General features: G+C 39.3%; 1 long non-coding RNA gene across 1 annotated transcript; it reads right to left on the bottom strand.

Annotated features, from left to right (window-relative positions):
- Positions 1–345: 345 nt before the first annotated feature.
- LOC118170863 lies at positions 346–9,590 on the bottom strand. Its single transcript, XR_004752900.1, has 3 exons — positions 7,132–9,590; positions 2,270–2,333; positions 346–411 (listed from the first exon to the last, which is right to left on the bottom strand). It is a non-coding gene; the product is annotated as an uncharacterized LOC118170863 (long non-coding RNA).
- Between the last annotated feature and the right edge of the window lie 109 nt (positions 9,591–9,699).

The following is a 9,699-nucleotide window of genomic DNA, read 5'->3' as shown; positions in this document are numbered from 1 at the left end:
ATCAATACCAGTTAAGGTTTGAATGAAACAATCTGCCGCAGAAACTTATTTCATGTTAGAATGCAAGACGTATCTCAGCACACTGTACTCAGTACACGATTCATTGTGTACTTTAATTCTTTGTCAAAGAATAAGAGACTTCAACTTTATTGTATTAATTATTTATGCAATCCAGCTTCCCACTTTGCCCTCCCACCCCAAGAAGAGTTCAAACCAAGAGTACTAAGACAAAGTTCTCAAAAGCACTTCAGACAGATGGGCACATAAGGCTTGCTTCCATTGAAGTAAACAGGAAAATTCCGTAGAACTAACTGGAAGAAAAAAAAAAAAAAAAAAGGTCTGCACCGTGTCACAGGTGAAGTTCCCTTGGCAGAGGACTTCCCAGGGAAAAGCAGAACTTCATCTGAAATTCTTAAAAGGAGTAATAATCGCTAAGGAATAATAATCACTAAGAAAAATTAGCTTCAGCAGTTTGCCACTAGATGGAGCAATTTAATATTAAAATTTCCATTTATACAGAAAATTCTCTAAGTTCCTATCCTTTCACACCTTTGCCATTAACAAATGTATTTTTTTTTTCCTTTTTGTGCTAAGGACACTTAGAAATACTGCATCCTTGTAGGTGATGCAAGTAAGAAAGCTGCATATGAACACACACAAATGTTCTGGTATTTTACCTGTATTACATCAAACACTGGTAAAATGTGAAGTGAACTCAAATTCTCAAGCACTTTAATTAAACTACTAATTCCAGTTGTCTAGCAATCTACACCACGTAATATTCAGGAACATTAAGCATTAAGAATTATGAAGCAGTTTTCTTAGAGTATTATGCTCTCTATCCACCACTGACACCAGAGGAAGCAGTGTCTTAACCTCCACGCTATTAAGTACTTAGAGTTCTTCTATATCTTAAAACAGAACTGAGAATTAAGAAGATTTTGTACCAGCACATTAAAAAAAAAAAAAAACACACTCTTGACCTCTTATCCAGAATTTCAATTTATATCAGCCCTACCTAAGATCCCTGCAGAAGTGCCTGTGCCTTCTGTCAGCATAAGACCAGAGTTGAACTTATGTCTATCTAAGTTTCAAATATCAAGCAACAATTTACAATTGTTGGCACCCAAAAATACTTCCTGGTAACATCAATCTGTACCTTGTAAAGGTGACATGTACGTTTAAAAAAATAAAAAATAAACAGCAATGTTGTTGCCAAATGCAGTTCTGAGGCACCAAAGGAAGTAAATCCTCAATGATTACATAGGCCTTACAATCCTTCTTAAATACAGGATTTGCTGGGAAAAGGGGAAGCAATAAACAGTTAAGGGCAGCCCGTGAAAGGCAAACCCCCTACTGACCTCAGTTTCACCTTTTTCTTTTAAATGAATTCTGTTGATTATACTTACTAAATATTCATATTTTCAAAGTAAGTTTTGATAATCTGAATGCTATGAAAACAAGTTATTGTTTGCTGTATCTGAAGTCTGTGTGCCTCCTCAGAATACAATACACAGCTTTATTACTGTGCCTGTTATTGCTCTTTTCTAATGTTAAATTAACTTCTACCTTCATGGCAGGTGTAAATAGGCACTGTATTAGCTGTTGGGTTCAGGTCCATGGTGAAAATACATGCTTTTAATGTCTAGACATGTTGCTTTCTTCTAATAATTGTTACTATTATCTTTCATGATTAATAAAAGAACAAACATCAGGCTGCTTATGCAATTCCTAATTATACACTTCTGTCACACAGTATTCGGTCATGGTTCCAAAGATACTGAGGACACATAATTGATATAGTCCCGTCATCTCCATCATTATTATGACCACATTACTCTCAGCTCCAATTAAACTAAATTCTCCTAGCTCAATCAAATAGACTTTAAGGACACTGTAGCTGAAGATTGGCCTACTAGATGGATCTCGGGATGGAGAGAAAGAATATAGGACAGAGGGAAGGTAAGCCTTATTATTTTATTTTTAGACTATTACACTTCATTTTCATGCTTTGTTCCATCACTGCACTACTTCCAGTAAGGAGGGAGGGAAAGGGAAGAGATAGAAAAACAAAACAAAAAACAAAAAAAAAGCAAAGCACAAGTCAAGGAAAGAATGAGAGCACACTGAATAAGGCATTCCACTAGTTACAGACATTTCTAACACTTGTGTAAGAGCTGCCTTCATTAAAACTAATGTCAGCATTGCAGCAAGCAAAGAGGTCAATGAATGTAAAGAAAATCCAGGTTATCACATTTCAAATAACAACCTAGTATATTTCAGCCTTCTCCTCCATTAACACCACCTCAGTGTTTGCCTCTGGCTGACTGCTCCTTGACAGCATAGATACAGAAAATGGATCAAGGCTCCAAAACATTTTTCCACATGTTCTTCAGTAGTTTCCTCTTTGAACAAGAAATGAGACTACTAGCAAGTTTACTGACTGCACACTACCTGCTAGGCAGCAAAACAACTTTAAAGTGTTTTATATTTCTATTGATATATTTTGTTATGTGATTACAATAAATGGTTCAAATCTGAGGCCATACTGTCTGGGATTTCAGTGCATGCATTTCGAGATATCTCAAAGCTACTTAACTGAAATTAATTCAGTTTAGTCCTTTAGATATCCAGTATTTGCTCTATAATATAAAAAACAGACTAAATCCTAACATCACATGTTTATAGGAAAAATTAATTACACTTTAAAAAAATCACTAAAATCACTAACATCTATGTATCTAAGTAAATTATGAGAAGCACATGAACTTAATTGTTGTTTCTCTTTCAGATACCTAACCACTTTTCAGTCCGAGCTACTCCACAATTAACTTTGTAGCTAGTCTGCGCAGTATATAAATCTCACCTGAGCCCTTCTACACTGCGTGTATTTTCAGGCATCACATGCCTGCAAGTTTCTCCAAGCAAGAGATAATATCTTTGAAAACACCAAAGATGTGTCAAAGTTTCAGTTACCGCCAGTTAAAAAGGCATTGGAAGCAGAATGTGTGATTAATTTTGCTGCCTCACCTCTATTATCACCATTCCACTCAAAAAGGAAAATAAAATGTAAAAAATAATAACACTCTTACTTCCTTACTGATGTTTAAACAACAACATATTAAGGGTACGTGTGGAACACACTGTAGCAGCCACTGTCTGAACCATAGGGTTCAAAAGCAGAAAAACATGAATCAAAACAATCTGAAGCTGCACTAAATTACAGGAGAGTATGTTTGCTTGCCATCATATGAGAATAAAAGACTGGAGGGATGCAGGGGAAGAATGGAGAAGAGGGAATGGGGAGGGAGGGAAGCAGGAACATATCTGGTATCAGCATGACAATTTTTTTCAAATGCATCTTTCCCTTTATATTGTTTGATGCAATTGTCCTTTCCTCTGAAAACTCTCCTGCTCTCTTCTCTCTTGGGGATGTCAATCCCAGCAGAGCAAGGACTGTGTGGACCTTGTAATGTAAGGCACCTTTTATTTGATGAGCACGGAGAACACAATTAAAGCCAGCTATAAACCTGCCTGGTAACTCTCTTGTTTTAAGTGTTCATTAGATGAAGATAGATCTACCCTTTTAATTCAGAGACGTTGCACACTAAGAACAAGTTAATAACTACTTAGGACTTCAATCCCTGACAGCGTTACATATGCAGGCTACTGTCTCTGAGAAGAGATAAAGACATGGAGAGAAAAAAACAGCCATCAAGTTAATCATGACCAAAAATCATTACCATCTAAGACTGAGTGTCTGATGAAGTCTGTTTCAGGATCATTTGGCATGGTTGTTTATAATACCCACAAACATATTAGAGCTAAAGCAAGCTTTGATGTATGGCCACTACATCACCAGATGTGGCACTGCAGCAGTACTTCTTCTCAAGCGAAGGACTTAGTGCCTGCTTCTCACAGTTTTTGCTCTACATTTCAGAGCACCAAATCAAACTTGGCTGGATACAACCTCAACAATTCATGAGCCACACACATCAACTTCCACAACACACAGTGAGACCAGTCTGTCAGTACCATCATGCAGTGGAGAATGGACACAACCTTCCGTATCTTGCATACTCTGCTGGGAGCTGCTAGCAGATCTGCGGAGGTTAGCACTGCTGGCAGTAACAGACTCATCAAAGATGGGTCAAATCCCAGCTCAGAAGCATGCAACAGAAACATCCCCACTGCAGATTTTCAAGTACAGATCCTCTGCTCACTGGAGATTTCTCTGGGGATCCTCGTACCTGAGTTCCTCCCCTTACAATATATTTCCCTTCCCTCCAAACACAGCCTGGGACTTCAGCTACATCATGACTCTCAAACTCTCTTGATTTTTAGTTTGCTCATTTCAATTTGCTGGTGTTTTTTTGTTTGTTTTAATATTTGCAAAGCCTTTTGTAAAAATTTGATTTTAGAATCACAGAATTATGGAAAGCCACACATGAAAATGCATTGATCACCACCAGAGCCCCAGTTTTCTAATGTCTCCTCACAACAACTTCAGGTAACAATCACCCACGTTTCTTCTGAAAGTCAGTCTCCTTCATACCAACATAACCTATGTTGAATCACTCTTAAATTCACCTTGCTTTAATTTTGTAATGAACTAAGGTATTTTAGATCAGCTATCCTTGTAGCTGACAGAAGTAAAGTAAAGGTGTAGTTTCCTTGCTTGAACTGACCTCTTACCTGCATTCATGGAAAATAAGTCCTTAATGTTGCTCATGCTGCACCAGGCCCTATTCACTTCACTGGGTTCCATAAAATCGCAGAGCCCATCTGTGCTGAGCTCATTGCAGAAACAACACTGTGTATGATAAGCTTGATCCTATCATCAAGTTTAATTAGAATCACTGGGACTTAGCATAGGTGTAAAGATCCACCACGATGATCCACTTGTAGGATCATAGCCTTAATGTAAAGGCACATAGCATTTTGTTATTACTTCAAATAATCCAAGTGGATCTCCTTTAAAGAAATATGGTCTGACCTTACAGCTGGTTCCGCACAGGTAGGGCACTTCCTCTCCACAGACATTAACTGGCGTAAGTCAGAGTTTCCCTCATAAGCGGAGAAGGGAAAAGAAGAACAGGAATGAACCTCCTTCCCCTCCAGCACTCTTTTCTCACTGACTGCTAGTCTTCCCAGGGTCCAGAATTAATAAATAATAGTAAGATAATGTCTATTGCACTCCACTCCTCCTGGCATCTGCCTGCTTTGCTAGGTGATAATATGCCTACATGTAGCCCTGGGTAATAGTATGTAAATCCAGCAGACAATTTTTAACTATAAAGTGTGCAGCAACTGGTAGCAGAGCTACAATTACATCACAGTAATTCGCTCAAAAGTTGTAAGATTAGCTACTTAATTATAAGAGCATTAAAGGAATAGTTTAAGAAAACACAAAACTCGCAGGCACCAGATGAGCTAAATAAACTTAAAGCGATTTTAGTTTTCTGCTTAGGACATGTCATCATCTTGTCCTCTTCACTGCCAGAGGTATATCAGTAACAGCCTCAGAGTTCTCATGCCTTTTTTTTTTTTTTTTTTTTTTTTAATATTGGAATTCCTTTTAAGAAATAACTCACCTTCATTCAGATTAACTCTAAGAAATACTGTGGAAGAAGTGAGTTTTCAATACAGGAAACAACATCTCAAGCTAAACACGATAAAATTACACCTCTGAACCTTCCTCCTCCCCTTCACCATTTGGCATTTTCATTACTAAACACCACCCAGTTCTGGTCTAAAAAAGATTATGATATTAAATTAATTTTTATCACAAATTTTAATCTAACCTAGACACATTTCACTCTAAATTTAATGCAGGGATTATTAGTGAAAGCTCTTTGATGCAAAGCATTCTCCTGTCCCCACAGTGATCTGAGAAGCAAGACCGGAAGGTGAGAAGTGCTATTCCTCATTAATATACTATTCTTTAAACATCTGCAGGCTGAGATTATTAAAATAAAAATAAAGAAAAATGCAAAGCTGTATACATTCTCCCATCTAATTTTTCCTGTGCCTGACAGCTCCAGAACTTCACAGTATCCAATCTAGATGGGATTCCCAACTACGGGAATACAAGAGTAATGCTACCATGTCTACAAGTCAGGGAGAACACATGCTAACACTATTGAAAAGCTTTTTTTTTAAAAAAAAAAAAAAACTAACATCAGGATGCAAAAGAACTCAAGAGAAAATGTTATCCTTAAGTAGACTTGTACAGTGAATTTTAGCATTCCCACTTTACCGGTGAACAGAAGGAAGAGGGAGGGAAGGAAAATGATTTTATTTAACAGGTAACAATATTACTTAAAAAAAAAAAAAATAGCTAGTCTTCCCCCCACCCCCTCCCCTATCAAAAAGCTCATTAATTTCTAGATCTTATTCTGTGTCTAAAAATTAGTGGGCTGGGCTACAAGTGTTGTGCCCTCACTCACCTACTGATACGGTGCAGATGGCATGCTATTTAATTTCTTCCTTCCCAAGAGTTTCATTTAATGCCAACCCAAACACATCTATACATGGTTGTCCCTCTAGAATACAACACTAATTTAAAAAGACATTAACCAAAAGGTTAAAGGAAAACTTACTTCTTTCCTGGTAGAGTCTTGATGACAGTAAATATAACATAATTATTACACCTGTTGGCTGTTCTTCACAAACCTTCCATCCTAATTTCTGCATCACTCAGTGAAGTCATGCTTTTCCTTAGATAATGTATAGGACTAGTTAGACCTAATATAAAAAATACCCTTGATTTTGCTTACAGTATCCTTGATATGTTTCTAATTAGTTCCGTAATATGTGCAAGGATTCTAAGGCATGCTTTGTCAAACTAGAACACCAGAAGTCACAGTACTTTTCCATCTCTTTGGGACAAAGGCCTTAATAATACCTCAAGAAAATAAATAATTAAAGGCAACTTAGCTAATGGTACTGACAACCCTCCTATTTATTTTACTTTTTTAGCATGCTAACTGAGTACAGGGGATGAACTAACAGAATAAGGGCTGAAGAAAAAGCATTCAGATATTTTAAGGCAAGGGCTGAACTCAGGATTCCATATAATGCTAAATTCATGGACTTACATACTTAACTACCTTCTATTTTGGGACTCACTTGGAATGTTCTCTCTTGCTCGGTATTTCACTGTCATAATACTTAAACGTAGAGCTACAGTTGTTCAGCACTGCCTTGTGTTTTCCAAAAATCTGTAAGAAGAATGATTTAATTATCAGATATTTAGAAAGGATAATGTTGGTTTTTCAAATCAGTTCCTCTTTTGATTCCTGTACCAACACACTTCTAACAAAGAATCTAGCACTTTGGGAAAACGAGAAAGCTTAAAGGCCCTGTCTTGGCAGGGATAACAGTATGTCTAGTCTACACCCAGTTGGCAGACTAAGTTGAGTGTGAACTAAGTTAGCTGCCTGTTTTAGACAGAATCTCGGAGCTTTGTTAACTCTGTTGACATCTGCTTATACAGCTACAAGTTTTCTTTGGGGCACTATCTGTGTTTGCCTCTGACCACAACTTGTAAATCATACATGCCAACATATTGACTCTTCCTCTGCAATAGGAGCATTCTAGTACATGAGCTGCAGCAGTGGAACATGTACATGCTGACAGGTGTACAAAGTCATTAAATCACAGTAGTTTGGTCATTTCTGATTACTTCCATATACCCTTAAACATCTGTTCTCAAAAACAGTTCAAGGTAACTTCAATACAATTTAGCATCACTCCCGCATGTTCAAAATGATAAATCATTCTATAAATATCTTGTCTTGCCTCCCCCACCTTGTCCAACAACATGCCCCAATCTGCACCATGCTCCACAAGTAAAGCCAATTCAGGCCTCTTGACTTCTGTCTGCTAAACTAAGACCACTTCATATAAATTACAGCAAAACTGTGCTAGCATAGATTTTTCTGGATAATCTGAAACTCTGTCCACAATAAAAATTGAGCCAGAATGTCTGGTGAAGGCAGTATAAGTAGGACTCCCCCACAAAGAAAGACTCCCCCACTTTTTCACAATTCAGTCACGTGCGTGAACAATTTCTGAAACTCTTTATACCCAAGAAATTAGTTATGTACCTGGGGGCTCTTAAAGATGTTTACATGATGCCCACAGACTCAGAAAAGAGACCTCCCCCCCATGACCTTCCAAGTTAGAATTCTTTCAGCACTTTAAAATAGCACATTAAGTAAAAATCAATGAAGAGCCCAAAGTGCTTTTATTCACCACAGAAGGCATACACCTCAACAATTTTATCCAGCTGCTAAGACAATTCCGGATATCATCTACAATTTAGCCTGGGATGGTGTATCTTCACCCATGATATCTAGTGTGCTTTCCTCACTGGTTGCTATCACATACCAGTGTGACAGCAAACAATAATTAAAATCTTGCCTTAAAACTGTTACCCATGATTTATGAACTTTCAATGTTCTTTGTAAAACAGTGACTGTTAGACAACTGGCAGGTAAAGTTTTCCTCCTCTTTCCTTCCCCTTTTCTTCTTAGCCTATAATTGTCTGGCCACTCAAAACGGAAATTAAAGCCGCTGGCTTCAAGCAAACTAAGCCTATATGCAAATTTGCCTATGTGCAAGCTTATGAACTATATCAACATAGTTCCGTATGCATAAGTCAGTGGAAAAAATCTCATTTGTGTAAAGATGTGCATTGTCATTGTACAGCTATCTTAACATCTCTTTTATGTGAATTAACTCCGTGAATATGTCCATAAGCTTCTTTTGTAACACGCAATAGACGGTACTTCAGATTGTTGGGTTTGTTTGGTACTCAACAATGGAAATCTAAGAACAGGTAAAATGTTTATTTCATTGCTTTTTTTTTCCACAAAAAGAAGAAAAAAAGAAACTCCAAAATTTAACCTGCAGTTCTAGAGCACAGAGGCTATGGTTAGGCCATAGCAATGCAGAGATGCACTAAAACAAACGGAGCAAATATCAATGCTCGCACGAAGATGTATCTATCAAAAATGTCTCAGCTTGTGTGACCCTGGCATGAACTGCACAGACAAAAACAGTTTTAATTGCTTCCACGTAGCGTCCTGGATGAGCTCAATTAGCCAAATGTGACATCGGAAATTACTTTGGAATGGGAACGTGCGGGTGTGTATGGACCAGAAAGCATGTGCTCATGGGCAGGTGAAAAAACACATAGGCAGCAAACTGCGAGTAAATGCTGGTGCCACATGCCTCCGGGGCGGGAGAGCATTTCCTCACAGGCGCTCACTTGGAAGCTCTGAGGCTGCCCGGCCCCCCAAGCCCCCCAGGCACCCCCCAGCGCCGCTCAGCCCTTTCAGCTACCGAGAACCGCCCTGCCAGCCCCTCACTCACCGCGACCTCCTGGGCCACCGCTGCAGCTCCCGGGGGCGGCAGGGGGCTGCCCTCACTCGGGGCGTCTGAGGCGAGCGAGCCCCGTCCTTCCCGAGCTAGCTGCCTGGGCTAAAGGCGGCCGGAGGGGGCTTCCCCTGACCCCCGGGGGTCTGCCACACACACACCCCACACGGATCCCCACAGCATGAGGGGAACGGCGGGACACGGAGCTTCGCGAACGGGGCTGAGGGGGCTGGCGGGGCTGAGGGCGCGGCGCTGAGGGGCTGAGAGCGCTGAGGGAGCTGAGGGACGGGGGGCTGAGGGAGGCTGAGGGGGGCT

This window comes from Oxyura jamaicensis, chromosome 8, assembly GCF_011077185.1.
Source record: "Oxyura jamaicensis isolate SHBP4307 breed ruddy duck chromosome 8, BPBGC_Ojam_1.0, whole genome shotgun sequence".
NCBI classification, from domain to species: Eukaryota; Metazoa; Chordata; class Aves; order Anseriformes; family Anatidae; genus Oxyura; species Oxyura jamaicensis.
This window is presented reverse-complemented; position numbering and strand designations above follow the sequence as displayed.